The following is a 553-nucleotide window of genomic DNA, read 5'->3' on the forward strand; positions in this document are numbered from 1 at the left end:
GAGGAGGGTGTCAGTAGAGGGCAAGAGGAAAGGAGTGAAGAGGTTGGTGAGAGGAGAGGAGAGGGCAGGAGAGGGGGAGGGGCGTTTCCTCTGGACAGGTGGAGTTTCCTGGCTGTGGAGTCACCTCTCGCCCAACACAGGACCCCGGACAGAACAGTCTACAGTACAACACAACAGTCTACAGTACAACACAACAGTCTACTGTACAACACAACCCCAAACAGAACAGTCTACAGTACAACAGAACCCCAAACAGAACAGTCTACTGTACAACAGAACAGTCTACAGTACAACACAACCCCAAACAGAACAGTCTACAATACAACAGAACAGTCTACAGTACAACACAACCCCAAACAGAACAGTCTACAGTACAACACAACCCCAAACAGAACAGTCTACTGTACAACACAACCCCAAACAGAACAGTCTACTGTACAACACAACCCCGGACAGAACAGTCTACTGTACAACACAACCACAAACAGAACAGTCTACTGTACAACACAACCCCAAACAGAACAGTCTACTGTACAACACAACCCCGGACAGA

The sequence above is a fragment of the Sardina pilchardus genome, chromosome 21 (assembly GCF_963854185.1).
Source record: "Sardina pilchardus chromosome 21, fSarPil1.1, whole genome shotgun sequence".
Classification (NCBI taxonomy): Eukaryota; Metazoa; Chordata; class Actinopteri; order Clupeiformes; family Clupeidae; genus Sardina; species Sardina pilchardus.